Consider the following 15,755-nt stretch of genomic DNA (forward strand, 5'->3'; position numbering starts at 1 on the left):
CTCTCTCCTGAGGTGTTTGTAAGAATGAGAGGAGCTATTATGGCAAAAGGGCTGCATAGGCTTCTTATACTGAACACGCTTTAGGCTTACTTGCTTTGCCTTTGATTATGTGGCCCAGAACGAGAAGCAGCTTCCAGCACAGAGGTCCACTCAGCAGGAGGTGAAGGCAGTGCCTGCACAGTGATGCGCTTAAGACGGATGGTGCTCGCTGTTCACACCACGTGTCCCCACTTGGAGCTAGTTGCGTGTTCTCTTGTTAGTAAAATCTCTGGAACTCATAAACCACCAGCACAGGGAGCAGTAGAAAACCTTAAGCACTTGCATACTGCTGAAGCTCAGACATGCAGATTGCATCAGGGTTAGAACCCTCCAGTGTTCAGAATTCACGCTCTCTGGATTCGTTTGTTTGTTTGTTTTTCAAAGTGCAGAAAAAGCAGAGCCACATTTCCAATAGTTTATTTTCTAAAGGAAGAAGTCTCATCAAATTCTTTTGTATTGGAACACGTGTTTAGCCTGGGCGTTAAAATCCTATAGCCAGCATTGGAGAACCTGGGTTCAATCCTCAACTCTATCTCCTGACTTTGAATTGCTGTCAACAAAGATTCTGGAAGGGAGTGCTGTTGATCCCAGTAGTTGGCGCCCTGCAGGGCAGACCTAGACTGCATTCCTAGCTCCTGGTGTCAGCACTGTCTCAGGTCCAGCCACTTCAAGTATTTGGGTGAGCGAACTGGATGTTGGGGAATCTTTATTTCTTTGTTTCTTCTTCTCAAATAGACAAACACAGTAGTGGGGATTTGCCTGCATTCTTCAGCACTATTCCATAGGCCATATAACAGCTGCTGTCCACTCTGCCCCAGTCCTTCCTGGAGGAGTTGGAGCTCTAAGTTTGCTGTCATCACTGTCCATGACTGTCTCACTCATTGCAGCTGAATGCTTAGAATCATTTGTGATTTTTGTGGCATACTCAGTTTTCCAAATGAATAATAAATATAATTCTGTTGAGTATTTCTGGAACCCATGCATTATATTTGTTCTTTTTTTTTCCCAGGGAAACAGGAAATCTATTTGCTTTTGCATAGTATATGGTAGTCAGAAGTACCTCATTCATTCACTTTTTTATTCATTTGATGCATGAAAAAAGGCATTAAGTGTATTTCAGCATGTCACCTCAAATTCTGTGCAGCCAACAGTGATGAATATGCTTGGTTCCTCAGCTGGGGTACTGTTTCATTTTTTCGTGACAATATCATTTGACAAGGCGATTCTGCATTGGCAATATTGTATCATATTTTTGTCTGCATGTAAATTATGTTGACAGTCTCATAAACACAAATTGGCAGGCATACTGTCCCAAAGCAATGTTTGTTAAAATATACTAATGGAATAGAATAAATAATTTTTTCCAAAGCATTAATAATGCAGTGGCATGTCACTATATTGTGCAAGCAGGTCTGTGGAATATGTTACTGTCTATGCTAAATTAATATAGTATATATTTTCTAATATATATTTCATTTCTTCTCATGCTTACATTTATTGATTAGTCATTCAATTTCACAGAGCTTTATGTACAAGCATTCACACATTTGTGATACTTAGAAGAGACTGATATTGTCTGCAGCTGATAACGTACAACATAACAGATGTAAAGTGCAATTCCAATCCAATATTGCTATTATATTGTCTTGTTTAAAGCTGAGTTCTGCTTCCTCATCTTCAAACCTAAGGAGAGGTTAGCTTACCTGGATTCTGCCAGAGTGGACCAAGCAGATTCTAGAGGAGGCAGATCTAAAACAGGCTTCTAGAACAACAAGAATGAACACATCCTTCATTGGCTTATCATTGGACCCCAGGGATGAGACATTTCCCTTTTAGGTGTTGGTGGACAAACTGGAAGGAACATTGGAAAAACAGAGTATTCCATACTTGCAGACTTTTCATTTTCTGGGAACGTGATGAATGGCGAGAAATAAATCTGAGTCTCAATTAATGTACAGTAGAGATAATCACAAATAAAAATTGGTTTCATTAGGATTGAGTATGTTGATATATGGATATATAGATCTAATCAATTGGTATTATGTCAGGCTTATGGCAGTCACTCAGAAATTTATAAATAAATGCAAGGAGAGATTTGGAAAGAGGAAGACAGAAATGTAGAAAGTGTAGATAACCATTGTGCATGGTTAGCAGGGGATAGAAAATTGATGGACTGTGGGCCTGGTGCAATGGTTCAGTAGCTAAATCCTCACCTTGCACATGCTGCTGGCCTATATGGTTCCAGTTTGTGATCTGGCTGCTCCACTTCCCATCCAGCAACCTACTTCTGATCAGGGAAAGCAGTAGAGGACGGCTCAAAGCTTGGGACCCTCCACCCACGTGGGAGGTCCAAAAGAGGCTCCTGGCTTCAGATCAGCTCAGCTCCAGCCATTGTGTCCACTTGAGGAGTAGATAAGTGAATGAAAGATTTTTATGTATCTCCTTCTCTTTGTCAATATGCCTTTTCAATATAAAGATGAATAGAACTTAAAGAAACAGAAAATATATAGACTGTGTCTCCAAATTTAAGTACTGATAGTATAGAGAAATGGACGCAATATCTGATTTCTACAGATGGTCAAGTCAGGGCGTACATCAGATTCTGCATGTGCTTCGAGTTGTATGGTGGTGTACAGACCTGTCTTGGGTTCTCTACTTTGACTTCCAGTTCTAGGTGAGACAAGCTAAAGGGAAATGGGATTTCACTGAATACAATGTTCAAAGGGAACAGCGAGGTCTGTTCTTAAAATCTGCACTGATTGATCAGATGTGGTCCTGAAAACTTGTACAGATGTTACCTCTACTGTCTGTTGGCTGCAGCTTTAACTAGTCTCTCTCAGACTTTGACTTGAGACTACACCTGAAGTACTTTGTCAACTACTCATCTGGAAGACCGCATGCTTGGAGTTAAGCAGACACACTCTTGCCATCAGATGCACAATTCCAACATTCAGGAGAGTGTAGATAACACAAAATGAAATGGTGGCATTTAGTGTATGGGTGTACTGTAAGATTGTGTGTGCAACATTCAATACGCACTCTATTTAAACATCATGATATGATTCGCCTTCTGTTAAACTTGAGAGATTTTAACAACAAGGTAAAACAAAATTTAAGCAGCACTTCAGGCAAGAAATTACTAATGCAACAGTAAGATGCTGGTGACAAGCGAGGAGGCAAGTATGAGTGCTGTGTAAGTTTCAGAGGGAGGCTCTCACGAAGTGGGACAGCTGGGCACCTGATGCTCATGAAATATTAGCTCAGAGTGGTGTGGAAACAAATTCCATATACCCTGTTTGATCGACAGGACTTTGCATTTCATTTGGAGTTAGGAAACTCATGCCTTCCTTGGGTGAATCCAGAACTGTGTCTCCCTTAAGTATTTGAATTCAGCATGTGCTAATGTCCTGGCAGGACTTCATGGATTCAGTCCCTTTAGTACCGAGGTACCGCTTGTTGAAGTGTGTTGCTCTTTGCTTGTATTGGATCATTATGTATGACATACCCTTGGCCTCAGGGCTGACCCAGGGTAACATACAAAAAATGTGTGGTACATCCAAAGGGGCAAAGTCCGGGCTTTCTAGGACTTTGAAGTCTCCACAGGATTTCAGTACAGGAACAACAGAGCTTGCATGCCCTGGCTTGGTCCTGTGTTGCGTTGATTCACCACTCTTAATTTTCCTGCTCCCATTCTTTTCCAGTTCGATTATGTTTGTGATTTCTGACAGCATTCTTGATGCATCCATTGTATACGGATCCCCATCTTGGAGGCTGGGAAAGCTGATCCTCCTACCACAGCTTGTGGGTTTTAAAGTTCAAGGAGCAAAATATGTAACAAATGGTATAAGAATATTGAAGATGGGAGAATCTGCATGTTGTACAATTGAGTGTCTCTATCTCCTAGATCTTGCGAAATGCCTGTTGCATGGTCTGCTCAATAGATTTTTACAAGATGATTGTCCTGTGTGTTTGGGAAAACTGACAAAAGTTGACAGGCTGAAAGGAAAATAACTGTGAAGTGATCAGCTTGGCTATTAGAAGTATATTGTATTTTATTAATAAGTGTTGAATCAAGGAGGGGAATTTGAACTGATCTTTACTTTCTGTGTGTACTCTCAGCATGCTTAATTGACTAGAATATATGGAATTGAATTAAATTTATTGGGTTCATTGTGCCTCTGTGCTGTCTGTCTCTTACAGTCTCTGAAAGATTGTGGTAAAAGGCACTTGGGGGTATTAGCGCTTGACATGGGGTGGTGGTATAAATCCTTCTTTCCTAGATAGACTTGAGAGTAACTTTACAGATCACACACACACACACACACACACACACACACACACACACACACTTCAAAACACTGGTAGAAAATGGAATTCAAAATAAAGTTATATCAATGGAAAAAAATTTCAAATCCATACATTGTGTTTCCATAACACACTTTCTTGAACCTTTTGAAAATCCATCATATTAATTTGTTTGCAGTAAATACACAGGCTTATTAATTCCACTTTTGTGAATGTTTTGTTATACACACACAATTTCTTAAACTTTGTGGATAAAGTATTCTGTTTAAAATATTCTGCATCCTGGAGTTTATTTGAAAAACGCGATTAGTAGGGCCTTCATTGTAATGTGGCAAGCCAAGCTGCCACCCGTGGTGACGATGTCCTACGTGGGTGCTAGTGCAAGGACTGGCTGCTTCTACTTCCAATCTGGTTTCCTGTTGATGGCCTGAGAAAAGCAGCAGAAGATACCCCAAGTGCTTGGGGCATGATCTGCCCCATGGAAGAGTTTGCTCAATCTCCTGGTTCCTAGCTTTCAACTGGCTGATTCCTGGTCGTTAAGACCACATGGGGACTGAACTAGCAGATGGAAGATTTCTTTCTGACTGACTCCTCACGCCATAAGTTTGACTTTCAAATGAATGTGTAGACATCTATATAAAATACTTTGTATGTATATGAACAAATGAACCTCAAATTGAGTATTAAAACAACATACAATGATAGCAAACATTTGCTAAGAACATTAATGCCATTCAGTCAATAAAAGAAATATAATGTAAATATGCCCATTCCCCAAAATTCAATGTTATGTATTCATTGAATAATTATTAGATGATTATTTATTGACTTGGAGGGATAGCCACACAATTTCTAGGCACAAAATGTTAGCCATTATTTAATGCCATTTTTGTGTATAAAATGAATATGCATATATCTTTGTATCTATGTTTAAAAATTTTAAGTATTTTGTTACAACAGCAGTGAGAGAGAGAGGCAGGTTGAGCTTTCCTCAGGTTCATTCCCTACGAAGGCTGGGCCAGGACTCAGAGTGGCAGCCAGGATTCAGGTGGCAGGGATCCGAGCAGACATGCCTACCGCTTCCTGCTGCACTGAAGCTGGAAGCTGGTGCTGAAATAGGAATGGTACTTTGGGGTACAGTGAGTTGATAATTGCTTCAATTTTATTTTTTCCATATTTTATTATTGTCTTTTTCCTCCTCTTATCCTAGCAAAAGGAAGAGACTCTTTTCTTTAATCATTATTTGGTCAGCTTATAATACTAATATCTGATTATCTTTTGGCTTGGCAAAGTGGAAACTGTGTTGGACCTCATTACTGATACAGCTGTGTGATCCTGTGTGTTTATTCCAGTGGCTGATGGGGTCTCAAGTACTATTGTACTGTAGTTAATATGGAACTTAGAGTGGTAGAAGATCACGTTTGTAAAGTCGGCCTGGCTCCAGAGCTAGCTTGCTCACCCAGGCCCCCTCCCACTTCCCAAAGAAAACCTTTCTCACTCGGTCTCTCACCTTCAGATTTCTAACTGCCATGACCTTACACTTATTATTGTAAACTTGCGCTCTGGATTTATAGATAGAATAATAACTGGATGGGAAACCTCTTAGTCTGATGGAGGCAGAGCTCCATGTCCACCTGTTCTTATCCCATTTCAGCTCAGTCCCACTCATGGTAATGAAGGCCCGCGTCTTCTGAGTCCTTGCCTGAGGTTCTTCATATTTGAAGAAGCAAACTGTAGAGCAGAGTGAACCTTCTCCCTGCATTTCCGTGATCTCCTTCCCAGCGGCTCCTTGCCATCCCTCTAGAAAGAGAAGCTTGTGTTAGAGAAAATATCTTAGACTTATACAAGGTCAAGAATGCTCTGCTTTCTGTAGCTAAAAAAATCAATATGGAAATTATTTTAAAGCGTTGTCAAATTTGCTTCAGATTATGAAATGTGAAAACAAAATATTAGAAAACCAACTGAAGTTTTTTTTCTAATCTTTTCATTTTCTCTTTTGCATTTTTCCTGAGACTTTTCATTATATTCGTCCTGGTTTTGTGTTTATTCTGCTGGAATACATAGTCTTTCCACTAAAATTATATGTAATATTTTATAGTCTTTTTAAAAGATTTATTTCTTTATTTTGTTGGAAAGTCATTTTATTTACAGAGAGAAGGAGAAATAAAGATCTTCCATCCGCTGGTTCATTCCCCAAGTGGCTGCAACCACCAGAGCTGAGCTGAGCTGATGCCGGGAGCTAGGAGCCAGGAGCTTGTGCCAGGTCTCCCACATGGACACAGGGTTCCAAGGCTTTGGGCAATCCTTCACTGCTTTGCCATGCCACAAGCAGGGAGCTGGATGAGTAGCAGGGCTGCTGGGATACAAATTGATGCCCCTCTGTGATCCTGACCCATACAAGGTGAGGACTTTAGCTGCTAGTCTACTCTGCTGAACTCAATATATTATAATTTTAATACTCAATTTAAAAAAAAAGTGGTTGTGAATCATTCTGACAGATGTTTGTTTGCCTTTTGCTAATTTGAGAGAGCGTGTATTGGAAACAGAGAAGGAGATGGACAGGGGGAATAAGAGGGTAGAGTTCTCCCATCTGTTGGTTCATGCCACAGATGCCCACAGTGGTCCCAGAGCAGGTCAAGTACCAACATCTAGAGCCAGACATTCAATCCAGCTCTCCCACGAGTGGCATGCATCCAGTCACTTGATCCAGCACTGTTGCCTTCCAGAGTCTGTGACTATAGGGGCTGAGGTTAGAGGCGGAACACGGTCTAGAACCCAGGTATCTGATGTGGACACAAGCATCTGAAGCACTTGGCCAAGCATCTCTCCTGGAAGTGTAGTTTTAACTCAGCATTTTCTGGGATGTCTCTAATCTAAATACATGTGTCTTTTTGATTCATTTTAGTTGTTGCACAGTGTATTGGTCTTCCCTTTTTGTTGCTACAGATGAACTAAGGCTGACTAATGTTGGGTACAGAGAAAAAGAGAAAGAGAGAGACATATTTGGCTTGCAGTTTAAATGGAACGCTAAGATCAGGTAGCTTCATTTGCTTGGGATCTGGTGAGGACTCTGCTGGTTGCATCACCAACATGGAGAAAAGTGGGAAGGGAATTGGCCGTATCCTAAAAGGGCTTTGTAAAATTGGTTCTCCCCGGAACTCGCCCCATGAAGCCAGCATTCATCCTTTCTGAAGACAGTACTCCTCTCATGACCTGATTACCTCTCACTGGGTCTCTCTTCTTAAAGCTTCCACCATGTGAACATTATCACCACGGTGGTACCAAGCTTCCAATACACGACACAGTAGGGAACATGCTGTTGTCATGTTCAAACCTTAGCACACAGTATCCCATGGTAAAAAAAGGACTCCATTTCCTCATCCATTTCTGTGCTCACAGGCATTGAGGTTTTTCCCAATGTTTACAAATCACAAACAGTGGTCTAGTCAGTAACATTGACATGTTTCCTTGTCAATATGAGCACAAAACTTCTCCTGCGAGGACTGTGTTCTCTTCATCCACACACATTGGGATTTTTTTAAAAAACATGCATCTGGTATTTTTTCATTCTTGCGTTTTCTCTTCCTTTACTTCCATTTGTCTGGTTATACTTTGTGCATTTTCCTTCTTCTGGCAAGTTAGGCATGCTATTTCTATTCTTTAACAACTACTCTTGCATTCTAACAAAACCATTTCATTTTTGTATATCTAAAAATGAGAACTTTATTATTCAATATCTCTCCAAATAAGACAGACAACCCTATACATAAATTAACTTTTGTCCAAAAATTCCATCTTACCCGTTTTGTCTGTTCTACCCTCATTTTGTTGATTAGTGCTTTTGAATTTCATCAGTATAACCTTGTATGAATTATGCTGAAAAAAAGCAGCAAAACTCTCACACAGTAGTCAACCTGAACATTTTTCCCTCTTAATGTAAGAGTTACAAATGGAAACAGTGGACAATCCCATTTGCAATAGAATTTGCATTATGGTTATTTGTTGGGCTTAAAAGCTTTCAGCAGTCAAACATCTTACCCTTTCCCTTCCCCTTTTGCCCCATAATGTGAAAAATAATTTTTTAAAAAAGCCTGCTGCTGCTCATACCCTTGACTTCAAAGGCAGGTTGAAACCACGTGGACCCCTTCCTTTGTGTGGACACCTTCATCTTACACTACCTTCAAAAGAGATTTTTTTTTTGTCTCTCATGTATTGTCTGATCAACTTGGGAGCTGCCTGCTATCCTCAGCAAGTCTCTTATGGTTTAAAAAAAACATTTCCATGCCTGCTTTGCACTTGTAGCCTTATGACTGTGGACTTTGGCAGTCAGTGTAGGGTAGTTATGGTACCATGCAAGTCCAGCTGAATCTCATGAACGTTTTCTTGACAGTGATTCATAGAAATGACAGTAGGGCTATTCATGTGTCTTTGACCTGCAGGTTCGGGTTACCTGCACCATTCACACACAAGGTTCAGGCTCCGTAACAGTATAAAATACAATTGGAAAAAAAAGAAGAATGTGAGGATTGGAAATTAAAAGGAGACCCTTAGCGTGGATTATTGTTGAAGATAAGAACATGTCATGAGTTTGGAAGCTGGTTATATGAGAATCTGTGGGCAATTTGAGAGGGCTTCAGAACTTTTCAGGGAATTTCATAACTTTTAATTCTGTTTTTCCCATGAACTCTTTTTTTTTCCCCATGAACTCTTGAAAGTCCTCTCACACGTGAGGCCCTTCTGAAATCAATGCATTGGTTTGCAAGGATGAAATGGGCTGAGATTAAAGCTAAAGGATTGATGTGAAAAGCTCTAGCTGAGAGGATGATAGTGATATAATTATGACAATGATCAGGATAGAAAAATGATATTGCAGTGGAACGAATGTTTGTGTTTTAGGCTGAAACTAATCCCCACTGTGATGGCATTGGGAGACAGGGCATTTGGGCTGATTAAATCTGGAGGCTGAACCCTCTTGACTGAAATCAGTGTCCTCATGAAAATGACCACAAAAACTGGCAATCTGCAATCTGGAATAGGGTCCACATCAGAAACTGGCCGTGCTGGAAACTGCATCCAGATAGAATCCTGTTGCTTATCAGCCATCTATTCCTGGTTATTTGGAAGAAGCAAGATAAAATGAAGTAGAAGAAGCTGCTGAAAAGTGTGCCATGGCAGCCCTGAGTGCCAAGCTGATCACTCAGCAGAGAGCCTTCTTTGCTAAGAGGGTGGTTGGTATGGTGGTGATGCATCCAATCTCCCCTCTGGGGATGTGGCCACCCAGTACTTTGCAGATAGGGACATGTTCTTTGCTGGGCAAATGACTGAGTAGGATGATGGCCTGTGGAGGCTCCACCCAGACCAGTGTAAATGCTCTGACACCAGACGTGTTGGGCCGTGGCCAAATGTTGAAGAAGTGCAGTTTGGAGATGAGAGATACAATTTCTTCATTGTCCTCCCCAAGGCCAAGATGTGTATTTTCATCCTTGGCGGTGCCAAGCAGTTTATAGAGGAGACAGAGCAGTCCCTACGTGACACCATCATGATTATTAGGAGGGCCATTAAGAACAATCTAGTAGTGGCTGGTGGCATGGCTGTTGAGATGTAGCTTTCCAAGCACCTGCAGGAATACTTAAGGACTATTCCAGGAAAACAACAGCTGCTGATTGGGGCATATGCCCAGGCTTTGGCAATTATGTGACAATGCTGGTTTTGATGCCACAAACATCCTCAACAAGCTGCGGGTATGGCTTGCCCAGGATGGCGTGTGGAACAGGGTAGAAAGAAGCAAGGACATTGCTGATAACTGTGAGGCTGTTGTGTGGGAGTCGGCTATGGTGTGTATCAGTGCCTTGACAGCAGCCTCAGAGCCCACGTGCCGTATCATGTCCATGGATGGAACCATTAAGAATGTCTACTCAGTTGTGACTGCTCCCTGAGCAGCAGGCTGTGGTTGTGACCATGGCTGTCTACTGAGAAGCACCCTGTCAACCATGTGGCTGCCCCTGGGTATATTTGCTGTCCTTAGCTTGGTTAGTTGCTATGAGAAGGGAGGGATTTTCAGTGGTCCATTCTGTTCCCACTAGAGGGTATTTAAATACAATTTAACATAAAGAATTTTAAAAACAAATTTTATTCAATATCAAATCCTGATCAAACACCAAATTGCAAATATTAACCGCCCACATTTTATTAGGAATTAAATACTTGAGTCATCCCTGGCACACCCACATCCCTGTTTTGAGTCATGGCTATTCCACTTTTGACCTGGTTTCCTGAGACTGCATGCTGGGGTGGGAGGCAGCAGATGATGGCTCTAATGCTTTGAGCCCTGCCACCCACATCGGAGACCTGAATGATGTTTGAGTCTCTAAGTTAAAACCTGAAATATGTCCTTGAGAAAGAGTCCACTAGAGTGAAAAAGAGACACTTTTGAGTCAGGATATGTGGGTTTTAATATTCATCCTACCACCTAAGTAAAATGAGGAAAAATTTTCTCTTTAGTTTGATTGCTGCTATAATTCAAATTATTGATACATTGTCTCAAATTGATTCTCTTTTTTAGCAGTTATTGTTATAATATCGTTGGAAGTTTCCCACACTGCTAAATTTAAGCTAAGCCAATTCTTGACTAGCAGAAGGAATAACTTCTTTCAAGTTTTTATTAGCTCAGTTCCAATCTTAGGTTTCATAGTTTTCAATTGTGGGAAGCGACTGCCATGATTCAGAACCAAAAAAAGAAAAAAAAAAAAAACAGTTTTAAAAACAAGATGGTTCCTGCCATCTACAATAATTATCCCTTTTATCCCTTTTAATCAAATGGATGTTGCATTTCGTTCCACTATTCTCTACTATCCAGGATGTCAAATAGCTCATTCCATCCATCCATAATTTGTAAAGAAAAAGTGAGTGAAAATTGTCATCTTTGTACAAAGGTTGGGGAAATTTCCTCACAAGAAGGTATTTGTGGCTTACGATGGTCACTTCTTCCCAACTGCCCTACAGTTGTCTGCCACGTTAACAAGAACTGCTACCTGGAGTGATTTCCAGGCAAGTTTCCTTGCCAGAGGCTCACTATTACTCTGTCCCAAAGATAAATTTTCTTAATTCCTAATATCCATATTTATGATGATCAAATTGTAGCTCATCTGTGTTCTGTAATAAACTCACTGGGAATAATTTTCCAGTGGAAGTTGATTTGGAATTCTATATTTACCATAATCTCAAACATCTCCTTTTTCCAAAAGCAGCTTTTGCAATATTGATGCCTTTGTAGTAAAATAAGTTTGCACATAATATTCCCTATCACCAAAACTTATTTCAGGTACATTTGTTTCCAAGTTAGTCTATTCAGAACTTCTGCAAGTTGATTTCCCCTTTGAGTTCCTTCTTCTGTTGAAAGCTAGTATGGAATTGAGGGCTGTATCAAATGACATAGCATCCGCATTCTCCTTCGAGTAGAGATTTTTAAGATCAATCTCACACTAATCTTTTCCCATCGCCTTTTGGCATAATTCTTCTTGGCTTGAGGAAATTTGGTTATCTACGGCAGAAACTCACATATAGTAAAATACACCAAAGCTATTTGATTCAAGCTATTGGATTTGCATTTTCAGTGTCTGGAAAAGTTATAAAATATCCCCCCAAGGATCTTTCCTTGGCCCTGGCTATAGAATAGAGCTTGGCAGTGGGCCAAGCACTATTAACCCAGTCTGTTTCCTATCAACACACAGAATCTCACTGGTACCTGGAAGCATATGAAAAACTTGTTTGTTTTGTAAAAGCTGTGTGTTTTCCCCCCCCTTTGATTCAAGGAAATGTGTCCCAATTAACCTGGCATTTGACTTATGGCAACCTCTGCAAGTTCCCTACAGCTGCTGAGGCTCAGGCCGCCAGCCTTGACAGCACTCACGTGGCCCCTGGTCTACCTGGGCTGTGTGTCCGTTAGGAGCCTGGGAATCCATTGAAGGTTGCTAAGTAAGACGTTAGCTGGCTGTTTAGAATTTGGTGCTTACAGTTCAGCTCCTGTAGAAACAACAATTTATCTTTAAATAAAAATCTCCAGTGACCAACCCAGGTTAAAAATCTTCGTAAACACCTGTCAGCTAAGAATGGGTAAACAAAATGTGGTATACTTACACATTTGAATATTATTCAGTCATAGAAAAGAGTAAAGTAATAGAACAACATGGGTGAATGTTAAAAATAATAAGCTAAGTGAAAGAAGAGCTAAAAAGCCATATATTATATGATTTTATTAATAGGAATCATCCAAAATAGACAAACTCTTTTTAAAAATGTATTCCTACAAAGTGGACAGATTTCAACCATTTCCCAATCCAGATCTGGAAGCTCAGTGATGCCACCACCAACCTCTGTCCTGCTCACGGTGCCACCCAATGCTTCTTCCTTATTTCCTTTTTTTTAATTTCTTATGTTTAATTTTTTATTTATTTCATTTCACCTTACAATCACAGATTTAACACTCCACTAGACAAAGATAAACCTGTAGAAAGTAGAAAATAATAAAGAACAAAAACACTGCTGTTGGTTGGGAATCTAAACCAAGGCTTTAACCCATGATCAGATGCCAGAGTGTCATCTTCTACATTTGGATTATATTTTCTGGAATCTGTGTATCGATTACCATGACAAAGAAAAATATATTTGTCTTTGGGCGGACTGGTTCATTTCACTAAGCATAATGGTTTCCAACCATATCTATTTAGTTGCAAACAACAAGATTTCATTGTTTTCTTGGCAAAGTGGTATTTCATAGTGCATGGCTGCCACATTTCTTTATTCAGTCGCCCATTGATGAGTTTCATGTCGATCCCATTTCTTGGCTGTTGTGAACTGAGCTGTAATACTCACGGGGGCACAGATAATTCCCATATGCTGATTTCATTTTGTTTGAATCAATTTTCAGAGTGGGATGGCTGGGTCATATGGGAGATCTAGTTTCAAATATCCGAGGAATCTCCTTACTGCAAAATGGCATCTTCGTAGCAATAGAAAGTAGATTAGTGGTTGCTGGGACTGGAGATCGTAGGGAAACAGCTGTGGCTGCTAACAGGTCTAATTCTTTGTCTGGGTGTGATGGAAATGCTTGGAATTAGCTAGTATGGATAGTTGCACAATTTTTGCTTTAAGATTTGTTTTTTTATTTGAAAGATATACAAAGAGGAGGAGAGACAGAGACAAAGATCTTCTGTCTATTGATTTACTCCCCAAGTGGCCGCATCAGCTGGAGTTGAGCCCATCTGAGGCCAGGAGGCTCCTCCACATGTGTGCAGAATCCTAAGGCTTTGGACATTTCTCAACTGCTTTCCTAGGCCACAAGCAGGGAGCTGGATGGGAAGCAGGGCTGCCGGGATATGAACTGGTGCCCATATGGGATCCTGTTGCATTCTAGGCTAGGACTTTAGCCATTAGGCTACCGCACTGGGCCCAATAGTTGCACAAATTTTTAGAGACAAAGCAACTGAATTATACACTCTGAAAAGATGAATTTTCTGGAATGTGAATTATATCAAAGACATAGAAGAAAAGCTTAAACCCACAGCATAAAACTAAAAACCTTATAAATTGATGAGCCACATGAAAAGCAAATTGATAGAGTCTGTTTTATCAAACAGCTGGCATTCTCCATGGGTTAAGCCATACCTCTGCAAGCCAGCGAGGCATAAATAAAACATAGGGGTTAGCTCATGCTCAAAAAACATTCTCCTTACTATTACCCAGTTGGATCCACAGAACAGCAAAAACAATGTATGCTGCGAGAGAGATCACTTTTACTCATTGTCATTCAAATGTCAGCAAGTAAACAACACAACAAAGCAATAAATATTTGACCATGCGATAGAAACGAGGGTTATGCTCACATGGAGTAATAGTTTTTTTCCCATCATGAATCTTCATTCGGAGAAACATGAAACACTTTAGGAGTTTTCATAGTTTGTTCTTAGCATTGAGTAGAGCAGCTGTCCTAGAGAACGCTCAAAAACCCCACGTGACCTTTGCCTCGGGATGCTGTTCCCAGCTCGGCACCACAGACCTCGAACATTATTTTCATCTCTCAGAATGCATTTCAAATTTTTGTCCCTCAGAAGTTTTCCAGACTAAAAAAATTAGATACAGGTGTTTCTTTTGTACCAACAAATCCCATTCCAAATGTGACCTTTTTCTATGTGAATTAGAACCATTATTATTTTTTTTTTAGAAAAAAAAAGCTGAAAAATAAGCTATACTCACATTTTGATGAGAGATTAGGTTTTTTACAAGGGTAATTACGAACACAGGGCCGGTGATGTGCAGAGGGCTACGCAGCTACCTGTAATGTCAGAGCATGTCTGCATGTCAGAGCTCTGGTTCAGTTCAGATCCCTGCTGCTCCACTCCTGATGCAACTTCCTGCTGATGATCCTGGGGAAAGAACAGGAAATAAAGTAACTGGGCCACTGCCTCTCATGTGGCGGGAGAGGGGGTTGGGGTGAAGCTTCTGGCTCCTGGCTCCTGCCTGGCCCAGACTCAACCACAGCGGCCATTTGGGAAGTGAATGAGCTGATAGAGGATCTCCTCCCACTACACCTCTCTCTCTGGTTGAGTATCTCTCCCTTTAACTTACTTTTGAAATTTATTTTTCTAAAAAAAAAAATGCTATTCTTTGCCAACAGGCAAGGAAACTAAGAGGAGAGAAAGAGAATGGCGATCTGTAATCAGCTCATAGGGTAATTTGAAGATGCAGAACAAGATGGGAGGGACAGAGGTATTCCTGTTAGATGGATTACCAAGGGTCAAGCACTGGTGGAATGTGTACTTTCCACCACATAAGGATGCACCCAGCTCCGAGTGCTCAGTGTGTATTGTTACATTTCAGCGTCTCAGCAGCCACAGAGACAGGCAGTATGATTATTTTCATGTTACAGATGAGATAACCAACGTTCACTCCGAGCAAGTTATTGACAAGAGGTCACGCACAACTCATCTTGCTCCTTGCAAAGTAGTTCCTCTCCAGTTGCAGCTTAACAAAAAACAGATGCGATAAATCCTGAAGGAAACGGCAGAGTGAAAGCCCTCACAAGATCATAAAGTATGGGACTTTCTCGCACAAAATCAAATTGATGTTATATAAACAGCAATCAGACTGTAAATTAAAGGTCACAGGTATGACTATGAAGAGACAAGGAAATGGGAGGGCAGGAGCAGGTGGCTAGCCTACACATTCTGTGGTGAAACAGCACCACAAAAATAACAGCTGAAGATCTTTCTGTGCTATTAATAATTGGAATTCTTGGATTAAAAATATCTCCCAGGTTTTGGAGTATTCCATGTCATTTACTGAGCACCTAATGCAGTATGAACTTGCTGAGTACTTTGATAACAGGGCTAGCAAAATGTAGTTGTCCCCCTCAA

The 15,755-nt window shown here is 40.6% G+C and overlaps 1 pseudogene; it reads left to right on the forward strand.

Moving 5' to 3' along the window:
- The window catches only part of LOC121164603, a 145,148-nt pseudogene extending 134,721 nt beyond the window's left edge, over window positions 1-10,427 (forward strand).
- The last annotated feature ends 5,328 nt before the right edge of the window (window positions 10,428-15,755 follow it).

Source organism: Ochotona curzoniae, unplaced genomic scaffold, assembly GCF_017591425.1.
Source record: "Ochotona curzoniae isolate NIBS_2020 unplaced genomic scaffold, NIBS_Ocur_1.0 contig_883, whole genome shotgun sequence".
NCBI classification, from domain to species: domain Eukaryota; kingdom Metazoa; phylum Chordata; class Mammalia; order Lagomorpha; family Ochotonidae; genus Ochotona; species Ochotona curzoniae.